This window comes from Megalobrama amblycephala, linkage group LG2, assembly GCF_018812025.1.
Source record: "Megalobrama amblycephala isolate DHTTF-2021 linkage group LG2, ASM1881202v1, whole genome shotgun sequence".
NCBI lineage: Eukaryota > Metazoa > Chordata > Actinopteri > Cypriniformes > Xenocyprididae > Megalobrama > Megalobrama amblycephala.
The window spans coordinates 44,347,238-44,363,471 of NC_063045.1; positions in this window are offsets into that span (position 1 = coordinate 44,347,238).

Consider the following 16,234-nt stretch of genomic DNA (forward strand, 5'->3'; position numbering starts at 1 on the left):
TGTAAACATGTCACGGTATGTTTGAGCAGTGCATCTCCTTTGACTCGCTGAGGTTTATCCTGCAGTTGTGCGGCATCGTGGGTAAATTCATTTGCATGATGATTGAAGTCCCTCATCTGTGATGATACCCGGAACACTCTCAGGTTTTTTCCCTGCTAGATTGTGCCAAGATTCATTTAGAGAACAGACGCATTTGTGTTTACTCAGAGCTGACAATAAACAGAATAGCACATATGTTCGGAACAACATACTACATACTATTTTTGAGGAATATAGATGCAGTAGGCCTATGCATACTATTTGCTGTTTTCCATGTGCATGTACTACCCGAACAAAAATGTTCTTTAAACTGATTTTTGAGAAAGAAACAAAATTGATCATACCATCATTGTGCCATATGAACATGCACAAATCAGAATGAATTCTAAGTCTTTTTAATAAACCAGGAGAAAATCAACAAGGCAACTACACTTTAACATAAACAAGACTGAACTAAGAACTGAGAGGAACAAAGAGCTTAAATACTCAGAGTGAGGTAATTAACTAGAACAGAAATAGTTGCATGATCAATCAGAAACCATGGAAACTAATACTAATATCCCCGGGAAGTGACACACCATAATAACAGTCCAACTGAGGAGGGAGGGTGGGGGATCTGGAGGTGGACACAGGCCAGGAAACAGGAGAAGATGATGGCAGGAGAAACCAGGGTGGAGATGACAAAGGGAGGAGTCGTAGTGGAGACTTGGCAGGCGGACCCAGGGTGACGACGGAGCCGATTGAGGTGGAGACCCAGGGCTGAGCCGATGAGACCAAGTAACGCCGATGGATCTGGAGGCTGAGGCGGAGCGACAAGCATCCAAAGTAGAGCCAGGGTGCCAGAGGACTGAGGCGGTGCCAGTGGGACTGAGAACCAAGGCACAGCCAGAGGGAAGGCGGAGCCAGACTGAGCCGAAGGGGTGGAGGGATGAAGTGCAGCTGAAGGCCCGGAGGTCCACGGCGCAGGCAGAACGGCGATTGACCTTGGCACACCCGGAAAGACAAGGGAGCCCAGTTGAGCCGTAAGGACGATGGCCCCAAGTGGAGCCGAGGGATGGAGGAGTCAAAGTAGAGACGACTGGTTAACGGGCTGAGGAGGATGACTGGCTAGGTGGCTGGATGTGGAGCCAGGGGAGGAGGGGCAGAAGAACTGGCTGTCTTGGGTAGAGGAGGTAGGAGAGGCTAGTTCGGACCACCTATGGTGCATGTTTCACTTCCCTTCTTTAAGGGTAAATAGAGAAAAAAGTATACTCTGTTTTAATGAAACAAAGCCACATATTTGTACCAGATGTGTGAAATCAATCTGGAACAAAAGAAATTCTCTGAACCTAAATAGACTGTGCCCCGCTCTCCCCTAATAGCGACCAGGAATACGGGCAAAACGAGGAAAACAAAAACAAAACACAATTAAACTGAACAGATTTAGACATAACCCTGACACATTGTTAGATTTTACTGGTAATTTGACATGTATTTTTGAAACATAAATGTTAGAGATTTCAGTTTTCTCTATTCCAGTACATACAAATTGTACTCAAACGGCTTGAAACCCAGCTAACAAAAATGCTTAAGAATGTTTGCTGACATTCTCATTAAGTTATGAAAATGTTATTTATCAATGTTCTCTTAACGTTCAAAACATTTATAAACATTTTGAATGTTCTCTGAATGTTGTGAAACAATAGTAACATTTAAAAAAAACAGACATCCAACTAAAACATTTCATAAAATAACATTGTATGAATAACATTTTTGTGTTAACATTTTAAGAAAATTAGATTGACTAGAGCAGAGAACTCTGAAATGAACATTCTTTTAATGTTACTGGAAAAACGTTTGTACATTACTTTAAGAGAACCTTTAGCCAAAGTTCTGAGAACATTCCCTGTTAGCTGGGAAATATTTGCCCGACAGCACTGAAATGACTGCATAAAACAAAAAAAAACAAAAAAAAAAGCTGTCAGGTTTATGCTCAGTGTTCTCGTGTTTTCATTCATGTGCCTGAGTTTCTTCCTTGTTTGTCCATTCAAATTAGTCTTGTTATTCCCTTGTTAGTTTCCTTGGTTACTAATTAGTTACACCTGTGTCTTATTTAGTTTCCTTGTGTATGTATATTTCCTGTTTTGTTCAGTTTTTTGTCCATTGCCTTAGTATATTTGTAAAGTGTAAGTTGTTACTCTCCTGAGATTCTCGAGTGTGTTCTGTTAGTTTAATAAAGACTGTTTATGTTAATTTAGTTACTTTTGTTGTTTTGCTGTCTATTTATGCTCCACTGATGTTTCTGTTTACAAAGTAGGAGACAGATGAATGTGATATTAACTAAATGAAACAGTCCTACAATAACAAGCCAATAGTGTTATAACTATATATATATATATATATATATATATATATATATATATATTCCTTATAGTTGCACTGTAGTTTCATCATTGTTTATCAGGGAAAAAAGCAAGTCCAGGCCACATATCATCCCAAAATCAAAAGAAGATTCTGTTGAATATACTATTTTTAAAAAATAGTCAGCAGTATATACATTATAGTGTGCAGTAAGCAGTGTAGGCCTATTTTTCCATTCGTTCTTATCCATCTGCAGAAATGTTACACAATCATAATTACACATCATATAGGGTCCAACAGCTGAGGAACAGTTGCAGTGTGAAGGATACAATCTGAGATTAGACACAACATACATCTAATTCAAAACAGAAAGTGTGAGAGACAGAAAATGCGATTTAAATGTGGTCAGTCATTGGTTCTGAGGAAAATTAGAAATGGTCATCTCCTGATTCTAATCACTGCCTTAATGAATCAAAGTCCGTTTGATGTGCATCTGCACAGCTAATGCTGCTGGAGCCTGAGGTTCTTGTGTGTGTGTTTGTGGGTGGGATTGTTCACTGTTCTTTAGTAACCTTTGTGTGACCTCTCCGTCTGTCGCTGTCCCTTCTCTCTGCTCCTCTCCTCCTCTGCTCCTCCTATCTAATTACACATCTACTGTACAGTTGTCACGTAGTTCACCCATCTGATGACCTGAATAAAAGCAATTAAATACAGAGCACTCACTCCCGTTCCCTCCCTAGCTCCCTAGCTCTCTACTTTCTTTCAGTGCCCTCCTTCTCTGTTTTTACTAAAATGTTAATAACTTTAAACTTGGTGAGAAAACAGGGCTAATGATGTCATTTCAAAAATGTCATTACCTGTTCTCACCCCTGGCGTTTCATGTTTATGAGAAATATGCTCCTTTTTAACTGTTTCCACAGTGGTAAACAAATACATAAGATATTAAACCTAAAACTAAATAGTCTTTTGACACCAAGGTAACTGCGCAATATAAATCATTTATTTATTTATTGTTTGTTTGTTCTAGTTGCATTGTAGTCTCAACACTGCTTAGCCTATAAATGCACTAAATATTGTAAGGATGAGTCTCACAAAAGCATGTCCAGGTCAGATTTCATCTCAAAATCAAAAGAAAAAAAATTATTGTATAAAGAAAGATAAGATACATTGTGTTTAAATAAATAATTGCATTTTGGTGATGAAAATTCACATTACGGTCATAAGAATTTGAGGGAAGAGGATGTGTACAATAAATAAACAATCACAAAAAAAATACAAAATTCTCCTAAAATAAGTATAATTTCAAAAATATGAGAAATAAACATTCTCACAATTTTATTTGGATTTTGGGTTGAAATACCTGAGCAGGTCCATAAAGGATGACCGATAATGTATAATACTGTGTGGGATGGTTTTCTTTCGCTAGACAGACATCTTGTGTGTTCCTCTCTTCAGTATCTCATTCCTTCGGTCTTGTCTTGAAGCGCAGCAGATGGTTCATTCTTCATGGATATCAGGTCACATGTGCGACATCCCTCCTCCAATAGTCTCTTCTTCCAAAATGACTATTGTAAACCCATTATGACTAAAGAGCCTGCAGTTGGCAGATTAAAGGGGCACCTGCTCGCCCTCCTAGCGCCGCAGCGGGGGGACGCTGAGCCGTGCCCTCAGAGCGCTCTGTGCCCGGATGGCGGCAGAGAGACAAGGACTTGACCTTCTGCTGAACAATGAGAGAAATTTGTTAGAGAAAAAAAGACCTGAGAAATAATTATATCAGCTCTCACGGCCAGCCAAAGTGAAAATTGAAAAGATGGTTGAGTTTGTCTCCTGACAAATCCTGTAGAGTAAAAGAAAAAAGACAGAGAAAATTGGCTAAGTTCACATAATGGAACAAATTTGAAAAGATATTACACTAGATTTGTTTCATTTTGGTGTTCTACATTTCTCATTCGCTAATCATCCTGCATGTCTGCAGTGATTTAAATCAGTCCAGAAAAAACAAAGAGGGAACTTTTCCAAAGATAACAAACCCTCTAATAAACACATTTTCCCACTTGTCCTCTGTTTACTTTCCTGTGACAGGCAGTCGTCAAGATTACTAATTAAATTGCTACATGACTGAAAGAGAATGTTGTCACACACAGCCATTATGAGGGTGTTATATATCCATCCCACAGCTGGCTTTTGAACGGGAGAAGCATCTGAGGCCGTGAAAACATCCTGCTGTAAATGCATTTGACTGGATCGATATCATCTCTGTGGAGCTGGAAAGTCATGTAATTGATGAAGTTACACGTTGTGAGATTGGGTGATGGAGATCAGGCGTTTTTAATCAGCTAACCAGCCCGTCGGTCTCAATCAACAGTCTCAGCTGCCACATGATTACTGAAATCACTTTCTGTCCATCCTGCGCAGTCATGGAAGGGCTCTCCAGCACCACGTGTTGTTTTATCGCCTGGTTTGTGACAGTAAAAACACTCACAAAAGCACTGTGAAGCGTAAGTCCATGGAGTATTCGTTAAAGCTCCTCAACAGCTGGATAAAAGAGCCTGTATGTGTTTTTTTGCAGCTGCGTTGGAGAGATTTGGGACATTGTAGCTCCATAAGCTCAAAAATACATCCATTAAAATGCTTCTAGTGAACTTGAAACATCCAAGGTTATGGAACCTGACAAGGCAAGGTTACAAAAACCATCTTTGATGTTCTGAAAGCATGATTTCTGACTTGCTTGCCGACCTCTACTTGATAATTGGATAACATGTCTTGGCAAAAACAGCATGTCCATGTGTGGGGAATTGAGCAAGATTCAGAAATTGAATTGGGGTGAATTGGCTGTAATAGATGAGCTAGTGTCATGTGTCATCGTAATTTTTTTTACATTCAGACTTCATGGACCCAGCAATCTAATATCAAAAGGAACTTTTCCTAAAATATTTTATCATTGATTTTAGGTTGGGTCCAAAAAAAATAAAAAAAAATAAAATCAACACAGCTAGACAAACAAACAAACTGTAAACACTGTGGCTCCATGGTGCTTTCAAAACATTTGTCTATCCGACATGTTCTGGCTTTACCAATGGGGTGGGGCTATAGTACTATTTGGAAATAATCGTTAGTGGTGCTTACATATATCTAGTGACCAGATTATCATAGACCAGAGTATTATTATTATTATTATTATTAGTGCATTGTGCATAATTTTTAGATGTTCTATTTTAAAATGTGTAGGTCAAATTGATAAAATATGCATTTTATTTTTAATTTGTCCTTTTGATAAATTATTTTTTTTTAATGGTTTCTTTTTTAGATTTATCGTTATTATAGACCCTGTTCACAGAATGAGATGACGCTTTCCCACAGTTATTAACATTGCAAATCTAGCAAAGTTTTTTATATTTTCATTTAAAAAATAATGTACATTTATAAAAACTATAAAAACAACAAAGCAACACTAAGAGTTATAGTATACCTTGGCATTAAATCACAGAAAATTAAGATTACTCACGCAACCCTGGTTTCCTGAGATAACAGGAATGAGCATTGCACCAGTTTTAGCTGACACTTATGGGGAAAACTCTGCTGCACCATGCCCAAGAGGAGGCCATACCTCTGGGGCACAACAAGTCCATAAAATTGTAAGCCAGCACTATCACATCCACAATCTGGAAAGTCTTTGCTTTCAAACTGGTAGCACTTTAGTATAGCCTCCAAAGCAGACGAACAGCTGTTCTGATTGCCGATATTGGCCAGAGTGCTCAATATACACTCTACGGGACAGAGTGGGTGAGGTGCCTGCTCGTTCTCCATGAGTGGAAGACCTGACAACGCTATCACCTGCCTTCTAAAAGGGGTAGAAAAGCACTTTTGGCACATAGCCTATCCTTGGCCTAAGGACCACCTTACTGTCGCTAAGACCGAACTCAAGGCAAGATGGAGCCACAAACAGAGCCTGCAAACAAGCATGGGTGTAGAGTGTTCAGCCTCCTAGCCCCCCTGAGGAACTTAACGACTAAGTCGTGCTTCCCAATCAATTGGCCAGCTATTGGGGTATGATTTGCCCTTGATGGCTGCCACATAAACTTTGAGTGTGGAGGGGGCGCACCCACTGTCCAGTATCTCCTGCAGGAACATGAGAACTGACACAGTATCGTATTCAGCGGGGTCTATTTTCTGAGCTAGGCACCAGATTGAGAAAGTGGACCATATCTGGGAGTAAAGTTGCCTTGCCTCTGAGATTGTTCTCATGACTTCCCCTGTCGAGGGGCCAAACATGCAGGTCCTACAACTCCAGTTGGGGGTGCCAAATCATCCTTGCTACTTGGGAGAGAAGGTCTCTCCTCACCGGTATGGGCCATGGAGCTGCTGACAGTAGCTGGACTAATTCTGGGAACCATGGCTGGTTCTGCCAGTGTGATGCCACCAGAAGAACAGCACATGCTTCTTCCTGTATCCGACTGATCTGACCTGTGGGCTACAGGAGGGAGGGCATAAAGGCGCCGACGCGGCCACTTCAGAGCCAGTGCGTCTATTGCATCCATCCTGTCTTGGAGGCATCTGTCATAACTACTTTCCTCCTGGCAACTGAGCCCAGCAACACCCCATTTTGGTAGAGATTTCCAAGGGACCAGGGCTCTTGCTAAAGTTGACCCTGAAACCTAAGTCCTCAAGATCAGTGGTTTTCAAACCTGTCCTGGAGGACCCCCAGCCCTGTACATTTTGTATGTCTCCCTTATTTGACACACCCACTTCAGGTCTTGCAGTCTCTACTTAAGAGCAGATGAGTTGAATCAGGTGTGTTAGATGAGGGAGACATACAAAACATGCAGTGCTGGGGGTCCTCAAGGACAGATTTGAAAACCCCTGCTCTAGATGACTGAGGAGCAGGGATCTGTAGGTGCACAGCTCCTGTTTCAATTGGGCTATAAGCAGCCAATCATCAAAATTGTTGAGAATATGGATTCCCGTCTGCCTCAAGAGGGGAAAGAGCCACGTCTACACACTACTTGAAGGTATGTGGAGCTAGAGAAAGTCCGAATGGAAGGACTGTATATTGATATGCCACCCCATCGAACACAAATCTCAAGAACGGTCTGTGATGGGATGCTATCTGGATGTGAATGTAGGCATCTTTCAGATCCACCAATATAAACCAATCGGGGTGAATTTGCACAAGAATTTGTTTGATAGTCAGCATTCTGAAGGGCCGTCTCATGAGGGAGTGATTCAGACATCTGAGATTGAGGATGGGGCTGAGGCTGCTATCCTTCTTGGGGACGAGGAAATAGCAGCCTGACTCGCTCCACTCCGTGGGGACTTTCTCCACGGCACCTTTTTCCATCAGAGACTGAACTTTGGCTCTGAGGACATGAGAGCTATCATCCGAGACCATTGTCTGAACTATGCCCTTGAAGCGGGGCAGTCTGCGAGCGAATTGGAGCAAGTAACCTCATTCTATTTTCCCCAATATCCAGCTCGACACTCCAGGGATGGCCCATCATGCCTGGAGTCAAGTGGCAAATGGTTGAAGTACTACAGGCTGGAGCAGGAGAACAGCACCTGTTACAGCATTGAGAGAAGGAGAAATGCTCTTTTTGTGAAAATGTAAAATATTTGTTTGGTTCACTATAACAGCAGTTAGGGGTTTGGGAGTGAACAATGTCAGGGCGGGCCCAGAACCGGCAATAATTACATTGTTTCCAGCGCCCTGAGCTGAAGAGGGGACTGGAAGACAAGCACACTTTAAGGGTGGTTCAGCCTTGACGGGACTTAACTATTTTGTCCTCTGTCCTGAGGATCAGGACTGCTTAGCTGCACAAGGTCCAGCTCTAGTTTGGGGCGAGGCCCTAGGTGCTTCAGGAAAGTGTAGCGTTTTGCCGGGTGGAGGCGTGGCTTGACTTCCAGCTCCGCTTGCCACTGGGAAGTCCAATTTCACATCAAGTCCAGCTCTTCCTCAGATCCTCCAAATGAGATCATGCCACTCGTGCCAGATGAGAGATGTTGATCTTCTTGGGTAAAGAAAACAGGGGACTCTTGAAAATGAGGAGAGAGCGAGGCACACAGGCACTGAGCTGACATGCGCTCACTTCTGCTTCGCTGCTCAGCTGGGAGGCTTTGTTTTCTTCTTTTGCCTTGGCTCGAGAGGGAAAGGAAAAGTAGCTGAAAAGTAGCTACAATCCGGGCTCACAGGGTTGTCAGGTTTAGCTTTTTACAGTGCGGCCCAGGCAAGAGGTGCACTCAGTGTGCTCATTCAGAGTGGATGACCCGCATTCACAACGTCTTATTTGCAACAGCGTTGCAGAAATTTGCTCTAAAATTTGCTCTTTTGTATAATCGCCGGGTGGCCACAGGGGAAAACGCTCAATCAGCTTGCATTAAGCTGTTTCAGTCAGCTTGCTTGCAGCACGCTGTTCAGCTTGTCTGCAGAGCGCCGTTTAGACAGCTTGCTTGCAGAGCACTGTTTAGACAGCTTGCTTGCAGAGCGCTGCTGAGTCACCTTGCTTGCAGAGCATCTAATCCGCTGCGAGGCTCGTCGAGGGCGAGAAGAGGCAAGTAGAGAGGCTACAGTCTTCTTCGGAGCAGCGAGATGATCTTAGAGCTGAAGGAGAAAGATTCTGATGAAATCTGGCATTTCCGTGCCCTTTATAGCCAATCTGACCCATTTTGCCGGGCTGAAATTTATAACCAATCAGGCTTCAGGATTTGGAGAAAACAGGAGTTTTCCCCATAAGCATTGGCTAAAAAAATTACCGTATCGAAAGGGAACTAGTTAACGCTTCTGTGTGTTTCTAATGTGTCTAGAGTTTCTCTAACGTCTGAGGAAGGGACAACAAATTTGACGTCTTTCTCTCTTCTGCCAAATGTAATCAATTGTAAAAAAAAAAAAAATGGAAACACAATCATGGATTTTTTCTTGTGCTATTGGAGCAAATGGGAACTCAAAAATTATAATTGTTGTAGTCTGCGTTCGCCACTGCAGAAGTTCACCAATCTATGACAACTTCTGTTTCTGAGAACCCTGGAAATATGAAAAGTATTTAAAGCTTTAGTATTTTAGAACTGCCAATGTTATAGTGTTAACTAACTAACTAACTAACTAAAATGGTGCAATTACTAAACTAACATAATTAAATAATTTAACAATTAAATTTCTCAGCAAAATCTAGTGTTATTGCTATCCAGTGGTATTTTCATGTTTAACGCTGGGTGTTTTTAAGTTTTAAATGTTTTAAGTTTTAAAATATAACATGGATCAAAAACTAAAATTAATTTACGATCGTTATCATTTTATTTTAGTTAGTTCTGGGGTCATAAAAATGTATTTCAGTTTAGCTTTATTCTTTTCTCAGTAATGTTAGTATTTTGTTTTAAGTTAATACATATGTCATGTATTAACTAAAATAAAACTAAACACTAACTAGATGTCCACTTACAACACCCTCGAATTTTTGTAGGTAACTTTTGCATGGTCAGTGCACTAAAACTTTCCTCAGAAAATTGTCAACTCTAGTAATTTTGGTGTCGCTAGTGGTACAGAAAAAAAAAAAAAAGGTGGACCGGCAGTCTAAATTTTCCAGTACAAATCACACTTCAGCTACTCAACACTTTCTTGATGTTTGGGCTTTAGGTCCTAAGAGACCATATATTGCTCGAGGACTGCAGGCTGCTCACAGAACTCCTGTCGTCGGCTCCTCAGAGCTGAGGACACATGTAATGATCGAAGTAAACCACTTCTTGCTCACACAGGCCTCTCAGCTTTGCACAGGAACAACTGTGTGAGGGTGTGTGTGAGTGTGTGTTGAGAGAGGTGACCTAAATTTTTCTGGTGTGATAGAATTAGCTTGTAAACAGAAATTTTCTTTAATTATGTGTGATTATCTCTGGGTCTAGAGGTAGGAATTCTGATGGTTTGCAGTTTTTTTGGCATGCTGTTTCAAAAGAAAACAGTTTATATGAATGTCTGTCGTAACCTACAATTATGTGGTTAGATAAGGAAGAACACCATTTATAAAGTGCCGTCATTTCTTTTCAAGTTCCTTTCTTTATTTGATTGTTTCATTATTGCTCTGTCATGCTGTACTAAGCAGAGATTAAATCAACATTGTCTCTAAATTAAATTTACATTGGAAAAGGGAAAGTAAAAGGCCAATTGTTTGGACCATCCCGAACTTAATGTGTGCTATAATTTGATGACAGGCGCTGTCTTGCTCCAAACTACAAACTCATCCTCATTTTACCATCCAGATAAGCCTCACTCATCTTTCAGGTGCCCTACGTCTACTGTCTTTTCATTTTTTCCCCATTCTTCTATCATTCGTCCTTTTATTCAGTTAACCAAGATGGATGATGCACCTGTTGGCCTTTTTCATCGACCGTTTTATTGACATTGAAGGTCTCTCTGCTTTTAAATTTGTCAGTTTTCTTTTTATTTTTTCCTGATACATAATCTCTCTCCATTCTTTCTGTCTTTTTACTCAATCAACTTTGAGTTCTTCTACACTGTAAAAACATAATTGTTGCCATAACAGACGATTTCTATTCTATTTTTTTTTTACACTTTCTTGTGAAATTTTAGTTGATTTTAATTATAGTTTTTTTTTTATGTGAGAAGAAATAGTGATACAAGAGTCATGAAAGTATTTGAATGCATAATATTGCATTTTTTTTTTTTAAATTTAATCAATTTATAATTTATTTTTATCATGTTAGAAGAAATAGACTGCTAAATGATACAAGTCATGAAACTACCACAACTATGTATTATATTATATTACTGTAGACGTCACTGTAGATGTTATACACTCTTTAAAAGTCATTATCCTCTCTCCACCTCAATATTTATAAACCCATTCCCCACAGAAAAGTTACTCTATTTTTACATTATTTTGTACATTTGAAGCTGCCTGGTCATGGTCCTTATAATGTAGTTGATTCCATGTTTTACTATCCTTGTGGGGACATTTGGTCCCCATAACGGAGGTAAAACCTGACCCCCACATAGGCTAGGACAGATTAGCACAGTAATTTTTCCCTTTCAAGCAGGGTGGGGTAAACAGGTGCTTCGGCTGCCATATCTAAGCAAATAGGGCGAGCAGCAAATCTCTCTAAGAGATGACAGCTCAAGAAGGTCTCAGATAACAAGCCACTAGAAATCAACCTCATAAGTCACGTAGTTCAGTATTCGAACTGTATCATCACACACTTTAGCGCAATTATACCCTAAATGTTCATATCTCAAAATAGTTCTCCTCTCAAAACAAGCACATATGCTAATCTGACACAGCCGACTGCTGAGAGACCGCGACAGGATCTTGCAGCTGTTGGGGAGAGAAAGCTTCTGTCTCAATGGAATCCTATATGAAGAGTCTGACTCACTACTGCCTCCAAAATTTCCCAGAGTTCCCTGAGATTTAGAACCTGAGGTGAAAATCAATACCAGTGCTGTCTGTGTGTATATATCTCCCACCTCCCTCTCTTCATCTCTCTGATTCCATCCTCCGTTTTCTGTTTATCTCAGTGTTTGTTTGCTACATCTCAGCATGTCTGTCTATGGGATCCTTCGAAGATGACCAGCATCTCAGACAACCCTCCTCGTCCCTCTCATCTTCCTCTTTTCAGCGAGGGGGTTTGAATTTGCTGAGCTTTCAATAATACGGATTTTTTCAGACTCCTTGAAGACAGCATTTCAAAGGCAGCGGCCACACACACATACGCAAGGATCTATCAGACATTCCCTATGTGTAACAGGTCTTCTCTGAAATCATCAGGCCCGTATTTAAGAGGGATTAAATCAGTCAGTCAGATCCAAATGGCTCCTCTCTGTGTGGAATGCAGACAAATGAGCACCTCAAATATTTGTAGAAAGAACTTAGCTTACAACCACAGGGACAACTAGCACTCAAACTGCTGAGCAAGATGCCAGCCGGAGACAGTAAAAGGGTGATACGGTTTTGGAGGGACAGAGAAATTGGCCGAGGGACAGCACTGTGCGACATGCTGTGGTTATTTGGCCTCTAATGAGGAGTGATGGTTGACATATCGCTTTCTGCTTCCCTCAAGTGTGCACTTTAAAAACACAACTCTCAAGGCTGGCGACTCAGAGTGGCAAGTTGCAGATGACCTGTGTGATACACAAAGTGTAACATCTAATCTTTTATATCTGTCAGTTGAATTTCTAGGTATCGTCATCAATCTTTGTGCTAGCTGTGGGACCATCATTATTATGGGATAAAGATAGGTTTATAAGAGATCACTAGGCCCAGACAGAAACAGAATCTGAGTTTTAGGCATTTGGCTCAATGACAAATAAGGATCAAAGATAATGAAAAGGAGAAATCCTTTAAAAATCTCAAGTTATACGTTTTTTTTGTGTTGGTTTTATACATTTTTAAAAGCGTTTATACCATTTTAAACAGATTAAAAATAAAACGCATAAGTGATGTAACCATTAAGAATTATTTTTGATAATCTTAATCACTATTTTAAAGTTTAATTCATATTTTTAAATGTAATATTTTTAATACATTACTGACATCGACACAGGTATGAGTGTCAAAAAGGGTTTCTGTTTTTCTGTGTAGTTTTTAGTCCATGTAGTCACATGACAGCAAAGTGGCTTATTGCATGTTGCACCACACTAACTTATATTTGGTAAAAAAAATAATAATAATAATAATTATTATAAAAAGTATATATATATATATATATATATATATATATTTTTTTTTTTTTTTTTTTTTTTTTTTTTTTAAATAAGCCTTTTACCATTTCTGTTTTTATACCCTGAAAATAAAAACAATAAAAATTAAAAATCAGAATGAATTTTAATTCAGAAATTGTATGTTTATTAAGCCTGTAAAGCCTGACATATGAAATAATAGTCAGAAAAATATAAGTTTTTGAAATGGAACAGTACATTGAATCATTAGACAATATATATAGTTTGCATATGTGTTACTTTTGTATCATAGTTCATACACCATATAACACATATAGTATGATATATGACAATATGAAGCTCATACTCAAAGAAAAAGGAAAACACAGCTACATTTTTTTCCAGAGGCCCAAACTGAGCAATGCAATTTGGTGCAGATGTTGATATTTATATGGCCAAACAGTAAAATTAAATTCTGATAGCTTGCAATGTAGGAAATCATTAAGATTTTTATATCAGTACAGCAGACTAATTACATAAATATTATATATAATAAAAATATCAGTTCTCATATGTCTTAGTGCGATGATATTTAAATGCTTAGTTTTATGATCAAAGGTCTAGTTTGATTTTGGAGACAAAACATATTAATGGAGTGCAAATATGAGTGAGAGCTGTAGAAATAAACATTCCTCAAAAGCCTTTTAAATCTTCATCTTGACATATTAGTAACAATATAAAACCTATTCTTAAGTTTACTTTATATAAATCATTAAGGATTTCACAGCAAAAAGATGCATGTACCACGACCTGAAGGTGGATATTTTTAGAATTATACTAAAAGCCCTTTACTTAATGAAAAAGTATGATCTATCAATCAGGTGACAGAAGGCATGTAGAATATTATGTACAACAGGTTTTTTTGGGGTTTTTTTTTTATGTTGATCATGAATAATTTAGAGGCTTTAGCTGTTCATGTATCAAATATGATACAGTATGCTTTCTAGGGTTAAAGTATTAGTTCACCCAAAAATTAAAATTTCTGTCATATATTCACCCTCAAGTCGTTCCAAACCCGTAAGACCTTCGTTCATCTTCGGAACACAAATGAAGATATTTCTGATGAAATCCAAGAGGTATCTGAACCACACATAGGCAGCAACATCATTTTTCAAGGCAAGGTAAGGTAGCAAAGACATCATTAAAATAGTCCACGTGACTAAAGTGGTTCAACCTTAATGTTATGAAGCAATGAGAATACATTTTATGCTCAAAAACAAAACAAAAATTACGATTTACGTGTCTTACGGGTTTAGAACGACATGAGGGCGAGTACTTAATGACAGAAATTTCATTTTTGGGTGAACTAACCCTTTAACTTAATAGATCTGAAAGGACTTTCATGTCACTGACCGATCTTTTGTGCAGATTTTGTGGTAAAATGTCTTAAATATAGCTGAGAGTAGCTTATTACACTAAATCAAAGTAGTATTAAATTAATTTAAAATATTTCATCACATAGGAAGCACGGGATGTGTAGAATTTTATAATTGACAGGCACTCAAATTCTGCATACTGTAAATCTGTGAGTTCTGTGGGTGCAGATACGTGTGGACCTAGCAATCACTGTCCAATAAGACAGTTGCAGAAACTGTTGGAAACAAGTGATACAGTATTGCCACATCTTGCCACATATTCCCCTCAAACTGCGACCCTCGTTTGTCAGTAAGATGTCTCGTTTGGCTCACATCTCAGGCTCAGAAACTTTCTGTCAGCATGTTGTGGAACAAGGAGAGTTTGACCTCAGCCAGCTGTGTCCAGAAAGCTGATGCGAGCCATATGACCAGCAGCAGAAAAAAGCAAAGCTGATGTGCTTTCATAACAGCTTCATAATTAACAAACATATGGTGCGCCTGTCAAACATTTAGAAATAGAGCGTGTTCTGTTTTTTCATGTTCTATCATGCGACTCAGGCTCAGATTTTCAGCCATTCATTCTGACAGCCCTGTTTATTTTTATAGCAGCTAATTGTGTTTACTGAGATTTTAATTAGGGTAATAAATTATGATTTTAATAACAAATTGTCACAATGAGGTTCATTAAAAATTAATTAAAAAGTTAAATTCTAAACTATGAATCTATGCAGTACCATAAATATATTATCACTGTTATATAGCTGTGATATGATATGAAACATCAACCCATCACAATATGGGTTGAATTTGCTTGATGACTACAGTTGACTTTCTGCAATGACATATGAGAGTATGAGCTCCATATTATTCTATATCATAAAAGTCATAAAAGCCATGTGAACTATGATACGAAAGTAATACATATGCAAACTTTATATATTGTCTAAAGATTCAATGTACTGTTCCATTTCAAAATAAGAAGGATGTATATCAGGTTTTAGTTACATTTCTGTTAGTTGGTAATGTCGATGGTATTAGTGGGTGGGATATTCTCATTCAACGAGCATATGATTGGATAAAAAACTATGTAGTACAGGATGAGTCATCTATATTTTTTCCCAGTTTTCCTAGAAGAGAAAACCAGGTGAAAAAATAGTATACTTCCATAATGTACTTAAAGTGCTCTATTTTTGCACACTAATTTTGGTTTCAAACATTTTAAGTGAGTCTGCGTGAGGTAGTCAGCGCTGCTAACACAAGCTCTTGAAACTCCGCCCTCTTCTTGAGAGCAGCAGTTCGTTTGCATTTAAAGGGACACACACAAAAATGGAGCGGTTTTGCTCACCCTCAAAAAGTTACAAATTTAACATGCTATAAAAAATTATCTGTATTGTATTTTGAGCTAAAACTTCACATACACACTCTGGGGACATCAGAGACTTATATTACATCTTGTAAAAGTGGCATTTTATATGACCCCTTTAAATAAGGTATACAAGTGAAGAGTTCAGATGCAAATGCCTCTAAGTGCCATCTGAAATTTTCTTCTAAAATGAGCATTTTTATCAAGCTTGCATGTTTATGTTCAGTTAATTCACTTTAATGGCAATGAAAATTACCTACTAATTGACATTAAAGTGAAATTACTGAACCTAAACGTACAAGCTTGATAAAAATGCTAATTTTAGAAGAAAATTTCAGATGGCATTTAGAGGCTTTTGCATCTGAACTCTTCAAGTGGTAACTAAATACATTTTTTTAAATACAGAGATAGTATGTTAAAAGC